The sequence below is a fragment of the Berghia stephanieae genome, chromosome 12, assembly GCF_034508935.2.
Source record: "Berghia stephanieae isolate SIO BIC M18660-M18661 chromosome 12, UCSD_Bste_1.3, whole genome shotgun sequence".
Classification (NCBI taxonomy): domain Eukaryota; kingdom Metazoa; phylum Mollusca; class Gastropoda; order Nudibranchia; family Aeolidiidae; genus Berghia; species Berghia stephanieae.
Genome location: NC_088371.1, coordinates 12,503,191 through 12,509,190, shown reverse-complemented (window position 1 = coordinate 12,509,190; position 6,000 = coordinate 12,503,191).

Below are 6,000 nucleotides of genomic sequence, written 5' to 3'. Positions count from 1 at the left end.
TTATCTGATTATTTCATTATTATTATTATTATTATTATTATTATTATTATTATTATTATTATTATTATTATTATTATTATTATTATTCAAGTACCAAGTCTGTTCTAGACATCGGTGATCATGGTACGCCATTCCTCTCTCTGATCAGATAACCTCAGAAAACTAATATACTCTTCTCTTTCTTTGTCACCCAGCTGTTCAAACTATTCAAATATTTTTTCTTGGTCTTCCTTTACTCTTTTTCTTCTATCTTCATGTGAGAGCAAAATGTTCAATACATTTATGTCGATTTAAGTGCCCTAAAAATTGCATTTGTATTTTTTTATTGTACGAATTAATAACCTTTTAGTTTCAGCTGGCTCTAATACTTCTTCATTAGTTTTCTTCTCTGTCCATGAGATTCTTAACATCCTTCTAAGAAACCACATTTCTGCTGCCTCCAGTTTCTTTCTAATGTCTTCTGTAATTGTCCAGCTTTCACAGCCATATAATAATACTGACCATACATAGGTCTTAATTTTATGAAAGAAAATTCGTATCGCTGTTAAAGGCTTAAGGGTTATCAATAATGACTAAACTACTTTACACAATAACATTGTGGATTAATTTGGTATGCCAGGACGCTTAAATAATGAAAAGCAGTAGCAGGCTTTTCCAGATGTCTTGTAACCTAACTCAAGGAGATAACTAATTCATGCGACCTCGATGTAAGACAACCTCTTGCGTCTTATTATCTTATTTCATTTTTTTTTCTTTTTCATATTATATCATTCTCGTGTCGAAGGAGATGCAAGCAACTGGTTTGAACCTTAATATGTAACACACAACATCGATCTGGTATTGTGTCGAAATAACTGGTTCAACGACATTTGACATAAGTTCAAAATGTGACCAATCACCTCAACCCGAGGTGCAATATATGTCAAAAAAAAGCAATTTTAAAATCAAAATTGATCATAAATTAATGTGAACTGTTAGTTCTTCTAACGTTAATACTCGTATATTTGATCACGACAAAAAACCGTTTTGAGACGATGGGTCACACATAATGGAAGCCGTCTCCATGGCGAGCAGCAAGAAACTAGGGTAGAGCTAAAGCAGACAGTCCTCAGAGAAGATCCTCCCCCCCTTTCCCTTAAACAAGTGATTCGGCCTAAACCTCTTCCTTACCAGACATTTTCAGAATTTTCCCCAAAATTTCACGCCCATCCAACACAAAAATAGTTTTTTCTTACTCAAACAGAAAAGCAACAAATACACTCTATGAATAATATATTGATCAGTAAAATAAACTCTACAGCACAGTGTCACGTTTTTATAGCTATAATAAAACATTTTTCTTTAAATTATGTGATTTTTTGACGTTTTTGCTATGGTTGGTAAGGAGTGGGTTAACTTCTTAACTTCTAATGGGACTGGACCACATGGGTGATACCTTTCTAACTTTTTTTTAAAGTGCCGGCACAGGGGCTTCACCCCGAAACCATAGGTTCAGTGTTTCTTAATTCTGGTGAATTGTGTGTGTGTGTTTGTGTGTGTGTGTGTGTGTGTGTGCTCTTATCCACTACGCCATCATTGCCCTTGATGTCCTGTAGTGATAATTTTCTTAAGATAGCTTCATCAAATTCGACGCCGTTTTCGTGTTTCTTTCAAGCAAATCCCATCACTAGTAATGTGGCACCTTTTAATATTTTCAGGGGCCGTAACTCAAAATTCTCAAATTGTCAAAAGTAATATCCGGCAGTTTTGACATTCTCAGCGGCAACCATTACTTTTCTGAAATTAGAATTGACAGGAATCAAAATTTTCAATATTGACAATATTTGCTACACCACTAAAGAAATTGTGGTTTGTCTTTGCTTTGTAGAAGGAATCAAGTTGACATCACTGTATTTTGTTGTTTTTTGTTTGTTTGATTGATTTTTGTTGTTTTTCGTTTGTTTGTTTGTTTGTTTGTTTTTTTGTTTGTTTGTTTTTTTGTGTTTGATTTGGTGGGGTTTTTTTATTGGTTTTTTTTTTTTGTTTTTTTTTTTTTGTTTGTTTGTTTACTTATTCATTTTTTGTTTGTTTGTTTTTTGTTTTTATTTGTTTTGTTTTTTTTTTTTGTTTTTTTTTTTTTTGGTTTTTAGGGGGTTTTTTTTTTGTTTGTTTCTGGACCGCCAATTATATGATTAGTTCTGAGAAAATATATCAATCAAAGTAAAGCGATTTGAGCACTTTTAGTGGATAATGCGCTATATAAATGCTCACGCTTTTAAAAGAATAAACCTTTAAGATTTCTCATGGCTTTGAGTGTTGCTATCGTTCATCTGTGGGCAATATTGTGACTATTTTTACAAAAACGCATAACATCAATATTAGAGGGTTTGATTGTTTTATTGTACTTCGTTCTCTTTTGTGTGTGTGTGTGTGAGTGTGTGTGTGTGTGTGTATGTGGCTTTGTGGTCTATGAGTATGACACTGACACTCTCATTCGGACCTAAAAGGCTCCAGGTTTAAGTCTCGCTCTGTGCAGCGCAAAAGTTGAGTCCATGAAAATGTCTCTTGACCCGCTGTCTCTGAACGTACTCAGATGTAAAATCAGTATCTGGACGGTAACAACGTTCCATCTGTCAAAAAGAAATTACGTAAAGTTGCCTTGCAGTCTTTATGACTCATTCTTTATGTACAGTGTTTTTGTCGGCTTAAAACACCTCGTAAAATGAGACTCGGGTTGTTTCTTTTCATATTTTGAAGGAGAAAATAAATATGATTTCTTAAACTGACAAAAAAAACTAGAATTTCGCATTTTGTTTTAAAATTCTCTTTATGTCATCTTAATTGCCCCAAATTAAGACCGTTTAGTAGAAGTGACGAGTCACATTTCAGACCGAACCAAATAAAATCGAACCAAAGTTTACGGTATATTGGTGGACTGTTTACCAATTATAATAATTACTGAGTACAGGTTGTATCTATTTTGAGGGAAAGTTACGGGAGCTTGCCTGTCCTTCGACTCCTTGGGTGATGCCAGACAAGGCTTCAACTCTGCAGGAACAACGAAAAGAAGAGCGTGAGATCGAGAGGCCTTTTCCAGCACACATACGCACGCACACACACACGCACACACACAGACACACACAACACACACACACAGACACACACACATACATACAGGGAGACAAACATTTAAACAGAGAGGAAAGTTAGGTAGATAGATAGATAGAAAAGGAGAGAGATGGCTATATATATATATATATATATATATATATATATATATATATATATATATATATATATATATATATATACATATATTGAATCGTGTTTGATACAAATATGGTACGAAAAGTGCTCGACATGTAGTAATGGAGCGAATTATTATTTAAAATATTTACCACAATGTTTGGGGCAGTCTACATCAATGTTTCAGGCTCAATTTGCCATCTTCAGGACTGAGTTGTTTTGTTGACTGTTGTTGTTTCTTGAAGTGGTTCCGGTTTGAAGTTAATTAAGAGGAATTTGCGCCGATGGGGACACTTTCCGTAGATCTCACTTTTCATGTTGAGTGTGGCTTCATGAGGTTGTTTGATTATAGTATATTTTTCTTCCAGGCATAAGCTACATTGTTTTGATGTTGGTGTGTATCCTGTTGCTTTAGATAAAATTTTCCATGAAATGTTGTGGTCTATTTTGTTGTCTTTTAATTTCCAAATATGTTCGCTGAGTTTTGTGGATGTTTTTTTGTTAGTGTTTCTAAATGTTGAGGTGTGGGGGTTGTATCTTGTTTTGAAATTATTTTCTGTTAGTCCTACATATTTTTCTTGCTTGTTTGTTTTAGTTTCTGTGACTGTGGCTTGGTAAATTAAACTTGATTCTAAGCATTGTTTGTTTAGTGGGCAATGTTCTTTATTTCTGCAGTTGCATTTTCTAGTGGGTGGGTTTTGCTCTTGTCGGTGGTTTATTAATATTTTTTTGTTGTGGCTTGAAATTATTTGTTCTATGTTGCGCATACACGAGTAACTTATTTTTATGGTATTCCTGTTGATAATTTTATGTAGCTTGTGGTTTTTTGGAAAGTGTGTATCAATTAACTTCAGGAACTGCTGTCCTATGTTTGTGCTGACGTTTATGTCGAAAGGTGGGTTGAACCAAGTTATGTGTCGTTTTCTTGTTTTATGTTCTTCACTTGTGTGTTGGGGTTTACATGAGAGGGAGGCGTCTGTGTATACAAATGGTGTGTTGTATCCACTTTTTGTGAGTGCTTCTTTGTAGGGGGTGGCTGCGACGTTGAATATCTCTCTGTTTTCCGAAAGTTTGCTCACCCTCAGTGCTATGTTTTTTGGTATGTTTTCAATGACGGGACGGGGGTGGTTGCTGTTTTTATTAATGTAGCTAATGGTGTTGTTTGGTTTTCTGAACGGTTGGAATGAATTGGATTTTATGTCGAATGTGATGTCGAGGAAGTCAACTGTTTTTTTGTTTGCTTCTATCGTGATTTTTAAATTGTTGTTTTGGAATATTTTACAGATTTGTTTTTTGATGTTTTCGTTCGCTCTTGGTCGTCTGTTGGTTATAGCGAGTCCGTCATCTCTATAGAGGCCGATGTATGTGTGTGTATGTTGTAGTTGTGACAGGATGTAGAGTCCGACCAGTTCGCATGTTTCAGCACCGTCGAACGAACCCATTGTTACGTCGAAATCATTGTGTCGCTTTGTCCACGGTGTGTTGTCGTAGTATAGTGTGCTGTGCTTGGTGTGTTTGATGATGTGTTTTTCCTCTTCTGTGATGTTGGTGTATTTTGCTGCGAATTCCAATGCTTTGTTTAGTAAGTCTGGAGTGATGGAGGGGTAAAAATCGCAAATGTCGAAAGAGATGAAGGTGCAGTTTTCTTTGTTTTGGATATTTTTGAACCATTCAATGACTTCATCGGTGTTTTTCCACTGGTTGAATTTGGTTGCTTCTTTGACGTTTTTATTTATTTTTTCTAATATCTTTTTGCTGATTTTTCCAATTTCAGATTTGTATGGATTTATTAGTCTACATTTTGGATTATTTTTGAAGTCAGGCTTGTGATCTTTTAATGTGATGAACGCTTCTCTTCTTTGTAAGATATATGTAAAATGTTATAACACCATTATAACCCACCAGTGACAAATGCTGTAGCCCATAGGATTCTAGTCAGGTTACATTGTGGACTATTCATCTTTGGAAATAAATCGAATGATTTCTCTCGTACTGACATTTAGTAGCATTGTTAGAAGGTATAATCTTATTCCAGACTTTGTCCCGATTGGCCATTTGTTTTTCAACCAGACGCGGTAACTGCTTACACTAGGTAACTGCTTACACTAATAATACTATACTGCTAAAACAAGACGCAATTTTGAACACTTTCGATATTGTCATTTTTATACAAGTTTGGTATTACCGGTATGGTTTCTAAACCAATGAAACAGGTTTTATTACACTTGGCAAGAATTAATTTAAGGTTTTGTTCTTGCTGCTTGTTAATTTTCGAATATATTTTATCTCTACTTCATACTGAAATAGCGTCGTGATTAGTTCCGGGTTTTTTTCTCTCGCACATGTCTTACATAATTACTTACATATCCACTCATACTCATACAGACAGTCACACCTACACACCCACACACTAACACACTTTATTGGCATTCCTACATTAATCACATACCCATCTTCTGTAAGACCAAATGTGTTAAAACCTCCTTAAGAATCCTTGAAGGAAATTTTTGCCAGGTCAATCTAACGGTAATGAATGGGGTTGTTAAGTCGAAGACATTCGTCATAGTCAGTACTTGGACTGCCGTGCACTGATAAAATACTTTTTTATTCCATTTTCCGTAGAGAGTTTGGACTCAAACTACGAAGACTACTACTACTTCTTCTTCTTCGTCTTCGTCTTCGTCTTCGTCTTCGTCTTCGTCTTCTTCTTCGCCTTCGTCTTCGTCTTCTTCTTCTTCTTCTTCTTCTTCTTCTTCTTCTTCTTCTTCTTCTTCT